The following is a 23686-nucleotide window of genomic DNA, read 5'->3' on the forward strand; positions in this document are numbered from 1 at the left end:
TTATATAATAATAAATTTTATTTATATCCCGCCCTCCCCAGCCGAAGCCGGGCTAACAACAATAAAACAGTACAAAAGTACAGCACAAACAACACTCTAAAACCATTCATTATAAAATCAATTCAAAATCAAGGAAAAAAAAGATTCCTGTTTAGCTGACTGCAGATTGTCTCATTTTCCATTTTTAGAGATTTTTCTCCCCCTTAGATTTATGCTGGAAACAAACAATTATGCAAGGCTCCCCTTGCCCTGCAGTATCTGCCTCATTGCCAGTGGAAGTCCAGCAACATATTATTTCAGCTTAACACTCCAACATACTTGCATGTAGGGTTCTTGCATGTGGACACCCGAATGTTGTTTCCCCACTGCCTTGTTGCATTTGCATATTGAACATGCAAGTTTGAAAAAGCTATTAAAAAATGCCTTGACATCGGTCCTCTTCTAGATGCTTATTCTGGAGGCCTCTGGGGAACGCGGCTCAAACGACTGGCAGGCTAAGGAGAGAATGATGGATTACTCTTCAGCTGTCCACACAAAATATGACCTCCATTCAAATAGCCAACTTTGGTTTCTGTCACTGACATAACCCTCATCACACTTTTCTTCCAAGCTCTTAAAAATAATGGGAAAGATTATTCTAGTCTGATCCCATTAGGTAGATATTACACTTTTCATAACGTTCTGAGATCATTGATATGAGGTGTTTTGTTTCTTTATTTTTATAGAAAAAAATATCTCTCCCATATTTAAAAAATGGGACGCAGTTTCAGGCCCTTGGTGCTCTGAACGCTTTGGTTTGGCAAGTCTCACTGTGGTGCATTCCAATTGCTTTCTGTTTTCTTCTTGGCTGCATTGTTCTTGGAAAAGTATGAGTTTGACATTAGTAATACAACCAAAACAGAACTTTTCCATGTGGCTTTTACATTGTTGAGCCGGCGTGCTGTGGCTTTGAAAGCCCAGTAAAAGAGGTTGCGTAACAGGGATTACAGATTAATCGGTGGCATGAAATACTGAGATTGAAGAGTATGATTATTATTTTTTTATAGTGGTCATTTATGTTGTCAATGTGTCTGCCGCAGACTCCCAAGTATTATTTTTTCAATTTCACCTTGGGTCGTAATGTTCTTTGTGGGATCATTTAGGTAAATGGTTGCTGCAGGGTGCTGATGTAACTTTATTCAGTACTGCAGAATAAATTGACGTAGCAGGGGGAAAAATGTGTAATCTATTCATTGCACAGATGCATTGTGTTGGCATTTTTCCTAGTGACACTTACACAATTTTAAAGAAATCTGGCAATATGTGAAATGTAACAATATTTCAATATTGGTGAAATGCAACAATATGATATGCAGAATGAATGGGGCATTCCCCCATGTGCCGCGCCCCTGAAATTGGTTTTGGAGAGGTCAAGAGAGCCCCCAGAGCAGTGGCGAGGGGGGGGGAGAAAGGGAGGGGGAAAGTGTTCTGACCGGCAAAGTGATATGGTTTCTCTGTCAGAACGTTTGTAATAGGGCAACACTGAATTCCACCTGTATATTTCAGGCACCCACTTAATGCTTGGATGGTAGCTGTTTAGCCCTTTTGTTCATCTGTATGTGGCTTTAAAGGAAATGAGGATCATGGACAGGAAAATTGGCTTCCAGGGGGAAAGATCAAAATTAGAAACTGAACTGTTAGAACCCAAAACTAAGAATTTGTCAAGAATGTATAACTTGCTGCTGAAATGGAATACTCAGGACGAAACGGTAAAATCGGCTATGATTAAACGGGCACAAGACGTTGGACATAATATCATGTTTGCTGACTGGGAACAGTTGTGGACCACAGGTATGAAATTTACGGCATGTAATGCCTTAAGAGAGAATATTATGAAAATGATATACAGGTGGTACATAACCCCAGTCAAGCTTGCAAAAATCTACCATTTGCCCGATAACAAATGTTGGAAGTGTAAAGAAACCGAAGGTACATTCTTTCACCTTTGGTGGACGTGCCCAAAGATTAAGGCTTTCTGGGAAATTATATATAATGAATTAAAAAAGGTATTTAAGTATACCTTCCCTAAGAAACCAGAGACCTTTCTCCTGGGCATAGTCGGCCAAATGGTGGTAAAAAAGGATAGAACTTTCTTTATGTAAGCAACAACAGCAGCAAGAATACTTATCGCAAAGTATTGGAAGACACAAGAACTTCCCACGCTGGAGGAATGGCAGATGAAACTTATGGACTATATGGAATTGGCGGAAATGACTGGTAGAATCCGTGACCAGGGAGAAGAGTCGATGGAGGAAGACTGGAAAAAATTCAAAGACTATCTTCAGAAACACTGCAAAATTAAGGAATGTTAGAGTGATGTTGGACTGAAAATAAGTGGCTTCCAGCTACATAGGTTAAAGTTAATGATAGACTAAGATTAAAGATGTTTAAAGAAATGGAAATTTGATATTAAAAGGGAAAAAATTTAACATTATATGATACTAAGATTAAGGATTAGGCTTAAAGAAGTTGAAGTTATATATTTTAATGTTTTATTAAACTAAAGATTGGGATTAAAAAAGTGGAAAGGAAACTGCTGGACAAATAATTTGGATGGGAATACAAAAGAGGGAGGTATGAGGAAGTCCAGAAAATAAGTAATCTAAAAATGGAAATGGAAAAGAGAGTTTGTTTTTAATTGTTACGTTTTTTGTTTTTTATTGTTGAGTTTTGTATTGCTTTTTGTGTGTGTTGTTTTTTTTGTTGTTTAAAACTTTAATAAAAATTATTTAAAAAAAATAAAGGAAATGAGGATCATAAATTGGAGGATACGCCCCACGCTGTCCTCTGGTAACATTTGGATTCCATCTGTTGGGTTCCATTAATAGTATTCCATACCTGATAATTAGTCACAGAACATTTGTTCTTCTTGTGTTCTGCAAGAGAAAACTGAGAAGAGAGATCTGGGAGAAACAGTTTCAGGTTTAGTAGCTGAAGACACATTGAGCGGTTGAGCTTTTAGAATCTCCCCTGGATCATGAAGAGTTTTAAGCCTAGATGGCCAAGCAATTGAAGGCAGTTGAGATCGACTGTATTTGTTGTCTCCCCAGTCTTTGTTTTCTGCCCTTGACCTTATTGGTGAAATAAACAGAAGGTAACAGTCATTCCTGGCTAGCAGACATGACTAGCTTTAAGCAGTCCCTCTGGCCCATTAACTTTCTCCTGTCCAAACCTCCACAAATTTAGATCAATATCAGCATAATACTTCATTTTGGGTCTTCTGTTCTATAAGTGAAGCAATTTTGGGGCTATATTTGACAGTCTGACATGTCAAAAATCTCCAAAGGAAACATCTACTGCCATGGACCATGTTGAAGCTAGTTCAGGCCTCTTTTTAAAGCTCAAGTTAACTCCTGAAATTTTGAGTCTTCCAAGCCAACCCTTTGAACCTTTTAAAGAGTTGCCTATTGCAAATATGTGTATATTATTATCTTCCACAGTCTTCATGGCAGGGATGGGGAATTTGTGGCCCTCCAGTCGTTGCTGGACTCCAGCTCCCATCAGCTGCAGCCAGCATGGCCAATAGTTACAGATGATGGGGGCTGTAGATCGACAATACCTGGTGGGCCGCAAGAGAAGAAAACTGTGAATGGGCACCACTGTTCTTAAGCTGAGCACTCTGGATTCTAAAACGACATTTCATAATAATGTGAACTGCTCAGTTTGTCAAATGTCTTGTTTCTGAGGTCACTGACTTGAAACTTGACACCACTGATGAGATTAGCCTGTCATGCGGGGTGCTGAGCACCAAATGTCTGGGTTTTGCTTCCACTGGCAGTGGCTCCAGAGACAGGAGAAAAAAAACAGCTCATAAATTTTTCTGAAATCTAACATTTCTCAAAGCTCAGAGCAGCTTTTTGGCTACTTTTTCAAGCAACCTTGTTTAAGGACTTTTGCAGGGTATGAGTGTAAATAGGTAGCAAAAATAACATGAAATATTCAGTGGAATCAAGGTTAAATTGTCAGGCAGTGTCCTCTGTCAGCAGCATATATTCACAACTAGTACTTTGACAACAATATGCATTCACAATTAACTTTATAAAAAAAGTTAAGAACCATGATGAAGTTCAACTTCAAGTCATCTGTCAGGCAGACCATGTATTGCTGTGTTTTCGTTCAGAGCTTTTATTTTTCCTTTTTTTAAAAAATTCACTTTGGAAACTACCATTAACAAAGCCTAACTATTGCTGTGTATGGTAAGGTGTTTGTTTTTTTACCAAGTTATGCAGTTAAGAATAGAGGGCCCTCTTCAGCTAACATTTACTTGGAGTAAACCTATTGAAATTTATGGGCCAAAGTTAGCCATGACCATTAATTTCAGTGAGGCTACTCGAGTAAAGGTTAGTTGACTACAACCCAGAGAATGCTGGGTTGGCAAGAGGAGGAGCAGGTTACAGTCCCAATATTGCCTATTTCAGTAAAAAAAATACTGGGATGATTTGTACTGCTGCTGGATGTAGAATTCTACTATAGTGTTTTAATCGAAAAGGTAAGACTAGCATCTCTAGAGACCTTTATTATGCACCAAAACATTGTAAAATGAATATGTAGAGGAGAGCGCAGGATTGTACACATTGACTCTACCCCAAACACCATACAATCAACTCAAAGGTTGGAAGAGAACAGACATGCATACAACTTGTAGTCAAAATGGTGCCTTTCAGATGTTGTTGGACTACAGGTCCCACCACCCTAGACCATTGGCCATGCTGGCTAAGGCTGATAAAGTTGGAAGGGACCCTGAGGATCATCTGTTCCAACCTCCTCCAATGCAGGAATTTGCAGTTGTCCCTTACAAGGGATCAACCTGCAACCTTGGCATTTTCAGCACCACACTCAAACCAGCTGAGCTATCCAAGGGGAAATGCAAGGTGGAGTCTGGCATTGTGAGCTACGTATGCCTGATGTTTAGGATCTGTAGGCAGACTTTGGAACTCTGCAAATGCAGTCTTTCTGGCAGCCTATGAACAGGGTGGCAGGGGGTGGGGGGTGGGCTAACAACCCCAGGACCCTATAAGGCTGAGGATCTCCTGATGCAGATGAAGAAGCCATTTCACTCAGCAAAATCTTTCCAACAGATTGGGACTATGGAATAAGGCATGAAGAGCTTAGACATTTGATAAAACCAAGAACGACTTAGGAGTGTGTGGCAGCCATGGCGGAAACTGTGCATTGATTGCTTGTACCAAATGTATGCCAAGGCCTGGGGGGGGGGGATGCAACTATGCATGTATTCAGTTGCACCCCCATATCATCTGCGTCAGGTGAGTGTATATTTACATTGCCCTGTCAATGGGGCAGTGTCAGGTGACCCATTTTTCATTTGCAGTGCAGTCTGAGTTCAAGCTATGCTGCAAAGGAAGATTCAGGTCAATCTATGTGGGGCCAAAAGTCACCACTGAACCATGAATAGGCACAGACTTTGAGCCTTGCATTTAACGGGGTCCACCACACTACAGAGCTGCTCATTGAGAACTCTGTGGCACAGACAGTCCCAGCCATTCTAGGATTATTCCATAGGATTATTCCATAGTGTAGACCAGCACTTGCACTAATTCAACATAGTGATCATATCACCACCTAATGGTCTTTTCTGCATAGCCAACTTCTTAATGTAATTAGTACCTGAATGTGTTGAATTGTGTCTGGAAGAAAATAGGGGTTGGCATGAAGGGACCTGGGAATTTCACCCATTCTCTTCACTTATTCACTAATATTTAAATCTGAAGAAGCATTTCAGGATTTGGCTGGGAATAGAGCAGTGTGAAGAAAGTTTTGTGGATTCACAGCTTAAGCAAGGACAGACTAAGTCTGGAATCCTATACATACATGCCTGGGAGTAAGTCCCATTGAAATCAGTGGGGATTACCTCTGAGTAGGCATGTAGAGGATTGCATTAGAAAACTGGAAAACCCTTAACAGTTCACTTAACGCTTCAACTAAAACTTCATTCTAGCTGAACAGAAGGCAACTGATCTCTCTGTCAGTTGTGATTATGTACAGATAGTTGCAGGCTAGACTACCCTTGGTTAAGCTGATTATTTGGTAATAAAGATGATTAGTTGATCATGCTTCAGTGGGCTGGTTAGGGGCTGGTGTGAAATAATGTTGCACGATGGTTGGATATTCTCCCTTTACTGTTTTTATAAAAGTGGCATCCTACAGCTCAGGGGAGGGACATAAAAGCAGTTTGGAAGCAGTTTGTAGTTTCAACTGGGAAATAGAGAGATGTGAGTTGGCTGTATATAAAATGCTTTAGGATTTAGGGGTTCTCTTTGGAAACCTGGTGCAGGAACAATGACACTGCTGCCTGCTTCAAGGTCTGCTTCCTTCCTCTGTACTTGTATATTTGTTACAAAGAGGTCTTACGTCTCTTATCCAAAGAAAGCACTGTTGTGTTTCTGTGAGAACTTACTACGGTTTGTGGATCTGAGGAGCATAACAAGTAACCATGGTTTTCCAAGCAAAAATTGACCACTGCATGAACTGGAGTCCGAAAGAGCTTCCCAGTATTTAGTCTGAAGCAAGAGACAAGGTCAGGTTGGGGGAGAGGCTGTGCGTCTACTTTAATACAGAAAAGTTTTGTTGCAAAATTTTAGGAACATGGTGGGGGGAGGGGAGCAAAGGCTTTTCTTGTGCTGTCTGGAGTCTTGTCTCCAGCACACTTAGCCAGTTCTGCCCTAGCTATAAATCCATGTTTTGGTCTTCCATACTCAAGATGCTTCAACTGATGGTACAAAGCTCCTCTTTATCCAGGCTAGCAGCTATATGATACTTCCAGACATACCTTTCTTACCCACATGACACATTTGCCATTTCAAGCACTGAAAGGCTGTATATTTCTCTTTCCTGTTATTTCAAATTCCAGGCAAAATCCAAACTTTTAGAAGTGCGGCGAGATGTTTACCGAAGATTTGAACCTGAGACGGCAGGCCTTTGTGAGCTCGTGGCAAGAAACCTGGGCCTCGCCTGCTCCCATTCATTCAGAAGAGCCCCGTGGAACATAAAAGCTTTTGCACTCAGACGAGGCAGAGGGTGGCAGCCTCTGTACTAGGCAGTGACCTGAGGTGGCTTGTGCAAACTGATGTAAAGGAAATAGTCAACAAAGCAACCTGACTGTATCAGACTGAGATCCCAAGGAAACACAGTAGGAAGCAACTTCTACTGGAACCAGTGAGGTTTACCGCAGAGTAAGCATAACTGGAATCAGACTGTTAATTAGCAGAGGAAGTAGCAGAAGCACTTAAACTCTACTAGGTACAAGGCAAGAAGTGGGGAAGAAAGAAGTGTCACGTCGACAGAACTTTGATCAGGGGAGCAAACTCGGAATCCAAGTTTATAAACCTATTTCTCAAAAGGATTACCTTCTTAAAGGGGTTAATATCTGCCCTAGATATCTTCAGAAGGAAGAGTGGGATATAAATTCAATAAATAATACATAATGTTATTCAGTAGCTTCATAAATGTTCTGTGTGTCTCTTCAAGCCACTGGACATCATAGGTTTTACCTCTGAGTAAACATGCACAGAACTGGACTACATATGTCCTTGTGGAGTATTTGTAGGAAGGGGATAATGTGATTGCATACCTAGAGCACTTCGAGGTTGTATCTGTATAAATTGTGTTCAGAAAGATATGTCAATTACCATGAGAGAAACAAAAAATGTTGAGGTTGGAACTGAGCCTGATACATCAAGCAAAGCTGAAGTTGAAGTCTTCCACCTGCATATATGGCATGCCATAAATTAAGTTACAAAGCTTTTGTGAAGCATATTTGTTCTGTTCTACTCCAAACGTCCATGTGATAATTTACCTAAACTTTATATGTACTTTTTTAAAGCAGGGAGTAGGGCTATACTGCTAGTCCACCCCTAGTATCAGGTGTGCCTCTGACCTCTTCCCCTGGACTTCCACGTGTTGGTGTGAACATCAACACTATTGAAACTTTCATGTGTTCATTCACAGACTTTCACAGTACAGATGTCTATGCTCGTGAGCAGGTGTTTCTCTGTCCCATGTGATTGGACCCCGTTATTACTGAGTTCCTGCTTTTATAATACTGTTGTATTGGGTTAGGGTTGTTTTTTGGTTTGTTTTTAAAAAAGTCATATCTGTTTTCAAGATGTTGTTTTGTTGTTTTCATGCTGCATTTTTGAATACCACTTCCAGAATTCTAAGTAGCTTATAAATGCTTTAAAATAAAACAATGCGCAGGGGGCAGGCCAGATACAGAGCCTCACTCCGTGCTAATTATACAGAGCACTAGTTTACACAATTGACACATCAAGGGAGTGACAGTTAAAATGACACGAGAATTCATTCTCTCTATAATAGGTACTTTGTAGCATAGGCCATGGCCATTTTAGGCCCAATTGAGTTGCGGCCGCTCACGCATGGGTCCTTTTGGACCTGGAAGAGGGAGGAATGGGGGCAGGATGCGGCATAATGGGCTTATGTGTGCTCTGCCAACCCGCATGGGGGCCAAGAATGGAACCCCCTGCAAAATGGAACCCTCTGCAAAATGGTCACAGCCTGTACTGGCCTTAAGTGCCCTAAAACCTAAGTTACTACATACAGTAGCAGTCAAGGGTCAGTGGTGATTACCTTACCTCCCAATAGCAATGTCCCTGCACTTAGGGACAAGGGAGGATTGAGATAGTGGGGACAGTTGGGTGGTGTGAACACACTGGGAGAAGTGTCAGATTGGTTCTGCCAATATGTTTGCACCGCAACGATCTCCCCACCAGCTCATGATGGTAAGTGCCCCCACCCTCCCTTGCCAACCACTACTGCCTACCTGATAGAGTTAAGAATTAGCTGTGCAACGAATTATCTAACTCCATTTCCAATTTCATATATTTTTATTCCGTTATTTCACCCACCTAGGAAGCTGCTAGGAAGCAGCCTCCCAAAAAGTTGAAAATATGTTATTGATGTACACCAGGAACAAACCACATGCTTGTTGCTTAAGCTGACCATGGAAAAGCATAGAAGCAACTTTGTCGAGTGACGTTCATGGCCTCATCATTTCCACTTTCTAATGTTATCTCCTTGCTTTCAGCTCTCTCTCAGCAAACTCAGGCTTTTCTTGAACCCCAGGGGTTTTTGTGTGTTTTCCCAAGCCATCTGCAGCTTTGCTTTGCAAACATCTTTTGCTTTCACCAGCTCCTTATGCATGGCAATCTGTAGGCTAATCCGTGAGAGGGCAGTTGGTGGATTAGCTAGTCTCCCAGTATATGCATGGGAGCATGCATTTAGCATGCCACAAGGCTCCCATTGTGCCAGGCAATGTGCAAATGCAGGAAGAGAAAGTCCCTGCCTACATCAAAGATCTTACACTGTTCATTAAATAGCTATAAGCCTTCGTTCTTTCTGTAATATTTGGAAACACTTGACAGCCAGTACTGCAGCTGCTAATGTCAACAGACGTGAACTTAATGAATAACTTCACTGAGTGCAGTCAGCACTTCTAAATGGGCAATGTGATTTCTGCAGTCTTAAGCATGAACAAAAAGGAAGTTATAAAACCTTTATCTCCCTATTTGTTATTTATTTCTAGTTTTTTTATGCACAAAAGAAAAGACAAAATACACTATGGGAAAACACATACAAAATGTGTATATTAGTGAATATATACCAAAAATGTATGATGTTAGGGGAAATTACTTGCAAAGAAATGTATCTGTAAGCCAGAGTTGCAAGCAAAAATGTGTACATTAGAAGAAATGTACCCCAAAATGCTGGCAGATTTTTGTGAATTTTTTTTAAAAATTGCAAGCTGATGCAATGCAGCAAACTGACCTTCATATTGGAAAAATGACGGAGGCTTGTATCCATCTAAGATGTATTCAGAGTTGACCCACTGAAATCAATAGACTTTAGTCAGGTCCATTAATTTCAAAGGATCTACTGACATAGCTGGATACAACTCTGATAGAAACCACAGTTGACAAAGGTTTGACAACGACCAGGGAGTGGAGTTGAGCTGTTCGCCCAACCCCAGCGTACAGCAAATGTAGGCTCTTTTCATATTTAGTTAAGGGTATGAAAAGGCCTTCCAAACCTGCAAATTGAACATGTGTGGGCTGTCTGCCTTGATTGAACAGTCTGCAGAAGACAATGTCTTTGACTGCACACGCAGAGCCTGATGTGTATACAAGTCGCATGCATGTAGGCTGTTGAATATGCAGAGGTTTGGGAGTGGGAATAGCAGCCGTGATCTCATTCCTGCTCCAGACAGTCAGTGAATGCAGGGCTAACATAGCATCAGGGTTTGCAACAGAAGTTGGCATTCTCAGGCATCTCCCAAGGCCCACACTTCCACAGTGGGAGCACTGTTAACACCCAGCGTCCTCTGGCCTTGCTACTCCTGCTTTTTGCTGTCACTACGTGGTTCCCTCTCCTCTATGAGTGAGAGAGCAATGACAGGAGCAAGCAGAAGGAGCAACGATCTCTACTTGCCTTGACTTTCCCTCCAGACAGGGCCTCTGATTTGGCCCAGGAAGAGAAGACAAGCAATTGGGCAGTAGCCATAGCTTGGAGGAGGAGGAGATGGAGCTACTCAAGCACCTTTGTTCAAGGGTGCCTGAAAACTTGGAGTCAACCCTGTGTCACATCCTAGTTTGTAAAATTGGAGATGTGTTTGTGAACCTTTCATAAATTTGTAGTTTTCTTATAATCTAATCTCGCTAGACTCCGAAGTTGGGAAGTCAAAAGTATTTGAGATACATCACTGTTCAACCTGCACTTCCATGGAAAATATATTGACAACAAAATAAATGCAAAATAAAGTAAACACAGGCCTTCAGATATGAAAAGCAGGAAGCGTAGACTGCATTAATTTCATGAGATTATTTTCATCTTTTTTATTGGGGTAGAGTAAGTCAGACCTAAATAAATAACATTGTTTGTAATCCTATTGATAAATATATAATCTAATTGGTCCTGAAGACAGACGTCATGAAGGGACAAGATGTAATAATGAATGCCTTGCCTTAATCCTAAACACATCATGGGGAAGTAAGTTCTAATAAAACAGTGTAAGTTATTTTCAGGCTATGTATTTTGCCTCAGGGTGTAACTGTTGATTTAGCACTACTGATTTTTTGTTTTTTAAAAAGGCATTTCCCTGTATGCAATCCTTTTTACAGCTTTTAATAAGAATGGCATCTGGAAGCTTCATCTTTCAAAAATAATCATAGTAATGAGTTCCCCAATGAGGCATACTAAGGCATGTGCATACTTTTTACTGTATAGGGCATTTCCTGCCTAAAACAAAATATGATATTGTTAATATTAAATAAATACTATTTTAGAACAAGAGACAAGCTGTTCATATACCATGGGAAAGAACTCCCAGGTTTGTTTCCATTTCTGCTCTGTACCCTGGCTATGGTTGAGAGAGGTTACATTTGAACATCCTGTTTATGGAGAGCTGCAGGAAATGTTGGTATGGAAAAGCAAGTGTCATTGATAACTGGCACCGAGTTGCTAAATATTTGCACTGGCATATCTGCCCCCCCTTGGCATTGTAGTGTGGTTCGTTGGGATAACCAGCCCCTTCCTAAGAACACATGCTGGTGCATGCTGTCAGCTGGTTTTGAAGTTTGTCATGGCCACTTCAGGGCTGGAAGAAACATTTTATATAACAGGAAGAGATGGCTCGGCTAGCTTGAGAACTGAGTGAGCCTGCATTTTGGGGATCCATTTTTCACACCATGTTTTTACTCCATGAAAACTGCTTCATACCAGGACATCATTCTAGAGTTACATGTCCTTCTATGGTACTGACTCCAGAATAGGCCAGTGTCCTTAATTCACACAGTCATTTTATTTATCTATTTCATTTAAATATTGCACGCCACATTTCCTATCAGTTCAAGGTGATTACTACTACTATTACTAATAATAATAAGCAAATAATAGTAAAATTAAAAAATAGAAGCCACTTAAAATGCTCACCTTAAAAACATTTAGATATATTCAGACTGTAATGCAAATATTTAAGAAGCTTTTTTCTAGCATCACATTCCTACAGCGCCTACTCAGAAGTAAGTAGCACAGGTTTCAAAGGCACTTACTCCCAGACAAGTTAGCTGAAGAGGTGCAGGAATAATTCTACACTTCTCTGTTGTTGTTGTTTAGTCGTTTAGTCATGTCCGACTCTTCGTGACCCCATGGATCAGAGCACGCCAGTAATCCCCACTGACTTCAATAGGATTTATTACCATGTGTGTTTGTATAAGGTTGCTAGGTCATCTCCTTTACAGGTGATGCCTTAAGAGCACATGTTCAAGTATGTTCAACTACTGAGATTGGAGGATCAGTTGGAGAAATTTGTACAATTCCTTGCAAACCTCTTTATCACTGGAAATGAGGGTACATTTCCAGCCATAAACAGTTCAATGTAGTAGCAGCCTTTTGCAAAAATAGTGGTCAGTAACATTTTATCACCTGGTTGAGAACTGGAAGTTGCTCACTCAAGGGATTCCTTCCCATTATATTTCCATACTTCTACATTGTTCTCTAATTACTGAGCTATATGCATGTTCATCCTTAGACAAACAATGACACTGGAAGTTTTTGTGGTGTGGTATCACTATCTCTTGAATGCCACTATCTACTATTTTGCCTACTATTTTGAAGGGTGCCGTGATGGGATGGGGAAGAGTACAACACTGCTTGCTCATGCGCTAGATACAAGGCAAGCTTCTCAGTCCATTGAAACAATTTTCCAAGATAAAAATGAGTCTTTGGGCACCTTAAGACTAAAAGAATTATTGTGGCTCAAGCCTTTGTGAATTAGAGCCCAGTCCATGAAGGCTTATGCCACAATATATTCAGTGCTTTTTTCTGGGGGATACACAGGGGTACGCATACCCCTAAACATTTTATGAATCTTTGTACTTTTGTCCATTTACTGTATTTATTTTCCTCGATTTGAACTATAAAATGGTGATTTTCTTGAGTCAAATATTTTCTTGAGTACCCCTAAACATTCTTTTTTAGAAAAAAGCACTGGATATGTTTGTTAGTCTTTAGCCACAGGAGTCTTTATTATTTAGTTCTACTCACAAAGCTGCAATGGCAACAATGATCCAAAGTAGCTCCCAGCTCCTTACTTCCTAATTGTCCAAATGTGGCCAAATCAAGTCCACCTGCACTAACTACCGTATGTCTGCACCTCCAGCAAATACAGCAGTTTGTCCAATTCAGAGGGCAGTGGATTTTGCCATTTTTTGCCACCTTTCACATTGGATTTCAATAAGCAGACTCGTACTTCTGGGCATCATACAAATATGGGAAATTCCTGAGCAGATGTGCTCTGTCTCAGTAGATTTTGCTTCATTCTGCTTGCAATGCATGTAGATAGTAGCAAGATGTGGATATCAAATAAGTATTCAGAAGCTATCTTTAAAACATTGCCATTGATATCTGGCAAAAAATGCTTATAAAAGGATAGATTGCTCAGTTGTGAACCTGGTCCTAATGAAAGGGAATTTTCTGAAATATATCATATGTCAGAAAAAGAGGGGGGCATGGTGTACATGTTATATTATTTTGAGAAATAAAAGAAAATAAGACTATCTGGATTTTTGTTTTCATTTTCTGGCCAGCCTACCCATAGAGCACCCCCATTAATGTGAAATCAACCAAGTTCTCATTAATGCTTTCATATCCTCTGATATTTTGTCTATATATTCATCTTGCAGCCAATGTAACATGCCTTGGTTTCATTTCTCTAATTTTTCTAACCCCAAAATATTTGGCAGAATTCCCCCCCTAGCAGTTTTCTTTCTGCTTGCCATTTTTTTTGAGTTCCACGAATTTTGATCACTGCTCTCTTTGTGTCTTGGGGAACATTGAAGGAAAGTTGATGAACCGTGGGTATTAAAAACAACAAGTGCTTGTGCATTACATTTTCTTCCTTGGGTTGGGCTGAGCAAATGAGCTCGCTGCTTCCATGACAAGTAGGCAAACTTAAAACAGTTAATGCTTTCATCAGGTGAGCAAGCCTTTGAAATGCCTTTGATGTGGCATGGCAAATTTGCCACAGCAACTGCAAGCTGGCCGTATAAACAGCCTGCCCTGGAGAATGTTGTTTTGTTTTCCAGACAGACTTCAGTTGCTGAGAGGAAGTATGCCACTGTGCCAGCGACCAGAAGTCAAGCCATTTTACTCTGAATTGGAAATGAAAACACGCACACGTGTGTGAACACCACAAAACAAACACATTTCAGGGGCAAATAGAAAGCACTAAAAAGCAAACTGTAATCACATCTGGGACTTATCACTGTTTTATGGTGAGATAAATCTTGAATGGTGCTAGAGATTTCTTTCACGAAGGGACTGGAGCGGGGAAAACGCTTTGACAAAATGTCAGAGCCTTTAATGATTGCCACTGTTAAGAACATTAGGCACTGCAAATATCGCAAGGAAATGTGTGCCATTATTACAGTTGGCCCCAGTCCAATGGTGTGTACATGCGACAGCTGGGGATGTATGAGTTTAGATCTGCCAGATCAGCGACCAATCAGCTATTTTGCATGGACCCAGCCATAAACCTTCCTGCTCCAAACAGCCAATCAGTGCTTGTGCTGGTTATCTGATATGGCTTTGCATTCACAGCTCCAGTTGCTCGAACATATGTACAGTTTGTGTGCTCTTGGTGCTTATTTATGCAAAGGATTGGCTCCCCATCCTGCTAGGAATGCAAATGGAAGCCGGCTTCCCTGCATGTATAGCCTCCAGATGGATTAGAAGCAATAATGGTACTTAATATTTGTATAGCACTTCCAAGTATGGTGTTTAACATGCATTATCTCCTTGCAGTCCTCACAACAAGGTTTGTTGGTATTATTGCCTCTCATATTGTAGGTGGGGCAAATGAGAGTGACTTGCCCAAGGCTACCTAATGAGTTCATTGCAGAGGTGACATTTGACTCGGGGACTCTCTGACGTGTAGTGCAGTCTCTTGGCCACTACGCTGCACCATATCCAAAATTATCATTCTTTATTTCCATTTCTTTTTTAAAGTCTTGAGTCTTCCATCAAGTATGAAGCTTAAATAGCCAACAATAAAATGAATAACAAACCAGCAATTCAGTTCCATTGTAGCATACCAAAATAACTTGACAACATATTTCTCAGCACAAAACCATGTCAACCGCTACGATGAAACAATGCTTAAAATTACTCCAGCTCTTCTAAAGCACTTTAGGCTGCAGTCCTTTACACCAGAGGAGAGGGACCTCAGGCCTGGGGTGGTGTTGAATGTGGACCTACAGGTAGGTCTCTCATTCAGGCCCTTAAAATTCTCAGCAGGCCATACCCCTCATTTGACCTGCTTCATCCCCTGACTGTTTTTGCCTGGCTGGAATGTACGTTTCCTGGTAAGGTCTCTGGCATGTCTAGATGGAGGGATGTGTGAGTGTGCAAAGAAACTAGGCTACTGTACAAAGGTAAAATGTACATTAGCAGACCCTCCAAGTATCCCTATTTTCCAGAGACAGTCCTGGAGTTATAGAAGCCATTCTGGTTTCTGATTTGATCCTGGAATGTCCTGCTTTTCCTTAGGACATCCCCGTTTCCATCGGAGAAATGTTGGAGGGTATACATTAGTTGCTCCAGCCACTTTTGCATCTGGCTCTGCTCGCCTCTCTCATGTGACCCTCAGGAGAGGGAATGAGGTCCCCTTGGACTCACACTTACCTGGGAGCTGGCAGATGCTTCTCACTAGACATGTGCTGGATTGCTATCTAGCATTATTTTCAGTCACAGATCTTGGTCATCAGGAAAAATAGTGGGGTGGGGGAGGAGAACAGAGGAAGGTTTAATGCCTCTTCTGCTGCCCACTAAATCACCCTGCCTATGTTGCCCAACCCGAGGTTAACATTGTCAAATTTGGGATATATGGCTCAGGCAATTCTTAAGCCGTTCTGGACTCAGGTAGTTCAGGACTTTGTGAATCAGGGTAGGGTATAGATAAATAAATAATGCTAATCCTAATATTATTTGGGGGTACTTAGATTACAGGCCTCATTGAATGCCTAGTAACAAAAAACTGCTCCCAACTCTTGGAATTCTTGGTGTTATATTTGACACTGGAATAAAATGGCTACCAATATTCCTAATTGTACACAAAATTATATCCACAGAATTTGATATCCATAGTATTTTTGTCCATAATATTTTTTATTACCTTCACTCAAAATGTACTCATAATTGAATGAAAAGGTGCCAGTCAACCAAAGATTTAAAGAGAAGTGGGAAATAGTGTATGGACTGGCTATACATAGGCTCTTTGTAACTTTAGCCACTATAACATAAGCAGCCATGTGTGTCTGGCAAAAGGGTAAGGGTAAGTGAAAGAATACAATGAAGTGTTAAATTAGCCTGTATGGGGTTAGTAAGGACAGAGGATAAATTTTATTTAAAGAAAGTAACATTGTACCTCATGCCAAACTGAGGTAATTTCCTTCCCCTTTCTTTATTTCCTAGGTTCCCAGATTTACAATTTTAATGGTGCTTGCCAGAGCTCACCTGAAGAAAGCATTATTCAAATGAAATCTTAAGAAAATATTTTTGTACAGGACCTAGACCCATAAAGAAATACTACTGTATGCTGACACCCCTCCCCCGTATAATTATACTACTAATTGCATCCATAAATAGCCCAGTGTTGCTGTAGTGCAGAGTGAAGATTCTGGGACCATTAAACACTCCATAGGCAGTTCTTTAAAGAAAAAGATTTACAGCTTTGCTACTTACTATTACTCAGAATATGTGGCAGGGGCAGGGGTGGCGGGGGGTATTCATGCGGCCATTTTGTGTAGGAAAGTACGTTTTCCGAAAGCCCCAAATACGGTAAATAAACTTTTACAATTTGCAAAGAAGGGAAAATCCCACCACTGTCCACTGCTAAAGATGTGAGGACCCATCCTTTACATTCATGGCTCAATGGTCCAGTGTTCCCTCCCACTGGCCATGCTGAGAGACTTGTAGTGCAGGTCTGTATATGCCTACTCAAAAAGTAAGCGCCATTGAGTTCAGCGGAATTTACTCTCCCAAGTAAGTGGGTACAGAAATGCAGGTTGAGGCTATGCTCCTACACATTATGTATTTTATTTTATTTGCAATATTTACAAGATGTTAAATATGAAACAATTTCATAGTAGTATACAACATCCAAGTGAAATGAAATAAAAATAAATGCAGTACCTGAAAATGCCCAGCATAAATGCTGCCAGAGGAAAAACTCATCCTTCTGAAAAGGCCTGCAAAAATGGAAAGGTGGTTAGGTATCTGGTGAAATGCACAGCGCATTGTTGCCTGCTTAATTTCTATGGGAAGTGTGTTCCACATGACCATTGATGCAGCAGGACTTGCTTTCTAGTAAATATGTATAGGAAACATGTATGCGGTGGTGAAAAGGATATTGGTATCGTCAGTCTGGCAGTTTAGTTCTATGAGTGAATTTGCCTTACTTGCCTTGCCCAGGATACAATTAATGAACTCCTTCTCTTCCTTTGTTCTCCTTCTTTGGTTTACTTCATGCCCCATTACAGCTGTGGGGCAGGAACAACAAGCTGCCTTGGATACAAGGGTTAGGCTAACAATAAGACCAAAAGGTGTGTGTGTGTGTGTGTGTGTGTGTGTGTTTTGAAATGGGCCACAACTTTTTTGATTACAGCAGGCAAGCGGGGTTGGCATGCCATTGTTGCCCAAATCTGCTTTCCGTTTCGAACTCTGATGTTTTGTTCAAACGAAATCATCTCAGCATGCTTGCTGAGGAACGGCCATAGGAGTTGACCAGCAAAGTCCCAATGGCCATGCAACTAGGATCATGCTGGCAATTTGAGGTGACTGATGTCAGGTCCACCACTACCCAAGCTGTGGGCAGGAGCTGATGCATCATCTCAGAACCCCATATGGGAGTCCCCCCTGTCATATTTTAGATCCTGCCCAATGCCATTTCCACCTCTAGAAGGGGGCACATGGTCAATTCACTGACAACCCCTACCTGTGTAGGTTAGTGTCAACAGTTCCCAACTGCGAGGGGGGCAGTGGCTGGAGAGCATCTCCCTTCCAGCTGAAACACCATATCACTAGGCTTCCTTTCCTCTCAGACCTCTCTACTCTGTCTGTAGACCTGGTCCAGCTTTATCTCCTGGCATGCACCTATCCAGCCAAACCATCAAATTAAATGTCTGTGAGCACTTGGAAATGTGAATCATATTTACATATGATTGAGATATGATTGCTTTCAGTTAAAGGATTGGTCTCTGTTTGTTTGGTACAGAAAGGAATGATCTACATAGACCTAGTAAATGTAGCTATGAATTACTCTTGACATCTACCAAAGAGATACCTAACTAAGTAATCACATTCAGGTAAACTGTGAGCAACTCTGTATATTATTTTTCACAATTTATCTGAAGATTCACATCACTGTGAAGAAGGGTGGTGAGAAAGGGAAGAAATGGAGTGGTGTGTGTGTGTTTAAACTTCTATTCCATTCCAGAGCAGAGGTTTTGATGACCAAGAGACATGTTTGCACAACTGGCTGTTGAAAAGAGATTAAGTTGGTAGGACAGAACACCGTTTTACCTGTAACCAAAGAGGGAGGGAAGGGGGAGCCGGGGTGCTTTCTAAAACATACTGAAGAGATTAGCCATATGGTTGCATATATTTTTCCTGAGGAAAACCCACAAAACCTCTTTTATATTCTATTAGGCAGCTCAGGGCCTGGGAGGCTTCAAGTGCAGAAATAAAAAGTAATGACAAAATACAGTGCAGCCTAGATGGGTAAACCATCTTAACGTTTCTTGGCCCTGATGAGTTTCTGTAATGCATCTAGCATTTGAGTTACGATTAAGTCTGTTCTCCTTCTTGCAATAAAATTTCATACTAGATATTAAAACTAGATATTATATTGCACTATACTAAACAGTCTTCCTTCCAATGGCCTGTCTCTCTACATTTTTTAAAAATGAGAACAAAGGAGATGCATTTTTAAAAAACCCTTATTGCTGTATGTAGTAGTCCTACTACTTCTTTACTTCATTTTGCATTTATCAGTGCTCTGCGTACTGGGAATATGCTTCTTTCCTATATCATGCAGTGATCTCTATTGATGTAAAACGGAGTGATAGTAGAATCCATGGAAGACAACATCTGGCGGGCCACAGGATTTCCATCCCTGCCTTAGGGTCTCCTCTTGCATTGACGTGCAGACGAGGAAAGCCTGATCTTCAACCTTCTCTCTAGTGACACCGTCCTTTTGGAATTTCTTCACTTAACAAGGTTTATATGTTAAGTTTCTGCATGCCTCACCTTGAAAAGGATATGATAGAGTTGGAAAAGGTTCAGAATGGGGCAACCAAAATGATCAAGGAGATGGAGCGACTTCCCTATCAGGAAAGCTTGCAGAATTGGGGACTTCTTAGTTTAGAAAAAAAGCAAGTAAGAGGTGACATGGTAGAAATTGATAAAATAATGCACAGGATGGAGAAAGTGGACAGGGGGCAGTTTTTCTCCCTCAAACCACTAGAACTTGTAGACTTCCAATGAAGCTGAATGCTGGAAGATTCGGGACAGATGGAAGAAAGCTCTTTTTCACGTGTTGTTTAGTCATTTAGTCGTGTCCGACTCTTCGTGACCCCATGGACCAGAGCACACCAGGCACTCCTGTCTTCCACTGCCTCCCACAGTTTGGTCAAACTCATGCTGGTAGCTTAAAGAACACTATCCAAGCATCTCGTCCTCTGTCATCCCCTTCTCCTTGTGCCCTCCATCTTTCCCAACACCAGTGTCTTTTCCAGGGAGTCTTCTCTTCTCATGAGGTAGCCAAAGTATTGGAGCCTCAGCTTCACGATCTGTCCTTCCAGTGAGCACTCAAGGCTGATTTCCTTAAGAATGGATAGGTTTGATCTTCTTGCAGTCCAGGGGACTCTCAAGAGTCTCCTCCAGCACCATAATTCAAAAGCATCAATTCTTCGGCGATCAGCCTTCTTTATGGTCCAGCTCTCACTTCCATACATCACTACTGGGAAAACCATAGCTTTAACTATACGGACCTTTGTCGGCAAGGTGATGTCTCTGCTTTTTAAGATGCTGTCTAGGTTTGTCATTGCTTTTCTTCCAAGAAGCAGGCGTCTTTTAATTTCGTGACTGCTGTCACCATCTGCAGTGATCATGGAGCCCAAGAAAGTAAAATCTCTCACTACCTCCATTTCTTCCCCTTCTATTTGCCAGGAGGTGATGGGCCCAGTGGCCATGATCTTAGTTTTTTTGATGTTGAGCTTCAGACCATATTTTGCGCTCTCCTCTTTCACCCTCATTAAAAGGTTCTTTAATTCCTCCTCACTTTCTGCCATCAAGGTTGTGTCATCTGCATATCTGAGGTTGTTGATATTTCTTCCGGCAATCTTAATTCCGGCTTGGGATTCATCCAGCCCAGCCTTTCGCATGATGAATTCTGCATATAAGTTAAATAAGCAGGGAGACAATAAACAGCCTTGTCGTACTCCTTTCCCAATTTTGAACCAATCAGTTGTTCCATATCAAGTTCTAACTGTAGCTTCTTGTCCCACATAGAGATTTCTCTTTTTCACATAGTGCATAGTTAAACTAGGGAATTCGCTGCCACTGGTCACCAACCTAGATGGCTTGAAAAGAAGACAAATTCATGGAGCAGAGGGCTACCAGTGACTCCTAGCCATGATGGCTTTGCTCTGCCTTCACAGTTGGAGGCAGCAATGCTTCTGAATGGCTGTTGCTGGAAACCACAGGAGGGAAGAGGGCTCTTGTGCTTTGATCCTGATTGTGGTTTCTCATGGGCATCTGGTTGGCCTCTGTGAGAACAGGCTGCTGGATTTGAAGGGCCATTGGCCTATTCCAGCAGCCTCTTTTTATGTTCATGTCTAGCATTCTTTCAGAGCTTGGTTAAAAAACTTCCTGTTTAAGAAATGTTATGGATTGTTTGATATCTTTCTCTCTGTGCTTACTGCACTTTTTATTTGCTTGGGTTGATTTAACTCTTCTTGTTTTGGTTTAAATGTGTTTTTATGTTTGCAAGCTGCTGTGAATGCCTGTGTGCCGAGTATGTGAGACAAAAATATATTAAATCAAAATTTCTCATCACTAAATTGAATGGAGAGTACGAAAGGGGCATTCTTGAAACTGAACCTACAGCTTATTGGTTCGGTCTGGAGAACATCAAGAGCAAAAGAAGGCTGCTGTACTTTTGTGACAAAGTGCCCAGTGTACACCTGAGGGATGTAATGCATATAGTTGGGATATGGTCTGTTGTTTACACAGCAGTCTCAGGCATGGCAAACTTCATTCCACAGGAGAAACTGACTTGCTGGATCAGACCCTTTCTCCCTTTTTAGCACTTGTATGGTATGTTGAGACCAAAGAAAGCTTACAGTTGAGGCCCATATGGTTGCTCCCATCACTCATCATGCACAGGTTGTGTTGAAAAGACGCCAGTGATTAATGCATTTTTTTAAAATAAAAAGCTCACATAGTCACTGGTAGATTCTAAGTGTTACAACTGGGTGAAACTCAGTGCCCATTTTGGTTTACAGAAGATGAAAAATCTACAGGGTTTTTTTGTTTGTTTTTTACTTCATTTCAATTTGAGCATTGTATGCTGAACCAACGGGAGGAATGGATCTGCTTTTCATGGAGCCGATGAAGGCTTTAGATATCAAGGCAATTTTCTAATTTTTGTAGAAAAAAGAGAAACGTAGAGTGACATCCAATGAATATGTAGCCTAGCCAGCAAACTCCTTCTTGGCCAAAATCTGAATTCAACAATTTTAGATGTCAAAACCAATCGTAATTCAACATTAAAAGCTTTGGGCACTATGTCCTCCAGGTACTTATTTCTTAGCTAAAAACCAGATCTTCCAAAAGATAATAAAAACATTTGTTGCTTTGGAAAGTACTTGATGGTCCCTCCAAAATCTTGAACTGTGGTGCAATCATAAACTTTATCTAATACACAGCTACTTACTCAGTTTCCAAAACCACAAAACAAAATCTATTAATTATACAGTCACATTTTGTTCACACAATACTTATAAGCCTGGTGCTATTTAGAAATTTGTTTTAAAAAATTAGTTAAGGCTGCTTGTCTCGGTGAGCTATTTGGGTTGCAGATTATTGTGAGAGATGCTTTCGATTAGTGTGAAACATGATGTGGCAAGTGCATATAATTCAGTGAAACACCTTAAAGCCCTGAAGAAAAAGGTTTCCTAAATACACCATAAATATATCAGGGACACAGACTGAGAAAATCTTGTGGTTATGCAAGAGGAAATTTCATGTACTTTTACATGGTCCTTAAAATCCATCTCCTCTTGCTCATTTCTTGAACTATTTCTTTTACCAGTATGATGGGTTCGAGTTACCAGAAAGGTATCCTCTTGCTTCTTGAGGATGTGGAGCTCCCCTAGTTCCAGCAAATTTAATTCAGTCTGAAAGCTCTCAACTGCTCACAGCAGGTGCTTGGCTCCCCTCTAGATCCTCCATTGGCTTTCTTTTCATGAGATGATGGAAACCAGGTAAAAGAAGAACATTAATTCACACACTGACTAAGCTGAGTAAATAACTGAAGGGAAGGTCTTCATGGTTCACTCGGCTGCTAGAGGAAGTGATGAAACTAATTCCACAAGCACCACTTCCTCTGGCTGAAGAGACCCAACAAATTATATAGGAAGGACTATGTTTTGTAAGCTCAGGTGCATGCGGAGTTTAGCACATGGCAAAGACGTCGTATGATAATTTTACTTTATTGTGGTAAATTTACCTCACAACTTTGTTACTGCGTAGTTACAGCCCAGTAAACATGGTGCAGTTTGATATGAACAAGAAATGAAGCAACGTCATGCCACATTCACAATATACTAGTATTTCCTCCATATACTAATCTTACCCCTCTTTAATGGTATTCCTCTTTCAGTGGGTCACGAGTACAGTAGGCTGAGGCTTTAAGAGTGCAACTATGGGGGGAAATATTATATAGAAAAAACATGACTCCCCCCATCCTTGTCACCTTACTGTTTTGAACTACCTTGTGTTTTGGCAGTCTCCATATTGCATTCATTGAACTCCTGCCTTTTGTAGTGCAATACATTGAAGTAGGAAGCTTTAAGCAGACAATTTTCTGCTCAGGAACACTCCATTGTACTATGACCACTAATTCTCTTATATTGTTAGTGCAACTGGTTAAATTTTTATTTATTTATGCTATTTCTAGATTGTCCATCAACTAAAGTCCACTCAGTGGTTTACAGAAGGAAATAAAATTCACAGTTACACACACTGTACAATCATGAACATTACATGTAAGTTACTGTCTCAGTGTACATACTGTACACTCATGGAACATTACATGTGAGTAACCGTATCAGTGTTCAGCTCAACTATTTGTGTATATAGGTACGCAGACTGTACACTCATTTAATGTAATGTGTGACACCCCTATCATGAGAACCAGGCCTTGTTAAATGTAGAAAAAACACAAATTGGCAGGGCAATCCTGTGCAAGTTTACTCATAAGTAAGTTCCACTGTATTCCATGAGACTTACTCCCAGATTAGTGTGAATTGCAGCCATGCAATGCAACCCTCTGGAG

Source organism: Podarcis pityusensis (assembly GCF_964106645.2).
Source record: "Podarcis pityusensis genome assembly, chromosome: 1".
Taxonomy (NCBI): Eukaryota; Metazoa; Chordata; class Lepidosauria; order Squamata; family Lacertidae; genus Podarcis; species Podarcis pityusensis.